Raw genomic sequence first — 319 nt, 5'->3', positions numbered from 1 at the left:
TCAAATACGTATAAAATATATATAAATATAAATTATATCTTTGATTAAGAATAATAATAAATTTATTATCAATATGGTATGCTGTGTGTTTCGTACATATGAAGGTCAACTGAAGATATCAACCTAGATTCGACTATCTTTTTCCCTGTTGAAAGAGACATCAATTCAGAGTAACATATAGTACCTCTTTCTCCATATGTTTAAAAAACCTCAAAAATAGCCTTTAAAAAAAATGAAAAAACAACAAAAAGTTCGAAACCCAACCAATTATGATAAACCTCTAAATCTTTTTTGTTATAAAATGAACTGGTATATGTGC

The sequence above is a fragment of the Prunus persica genome, chromosome G1 (assembly GCF_000346465.2).
Source record: "Prunus persica cultivar Lovell chromosome G1, Prunus_persica_NCBIv2, whole genome shotgun sequence".
Lineage (NCBI taxonomy): Eukaryota > Viridiplantae > Streptophyta > Magnoliopsida > Rosales > Rosaceae > Prunus > Prunus persica.
The sequence above is the reverse complement of the archived record's forward strand: the minus strand, read 5'-3'. Positions refer to the sequence as shown.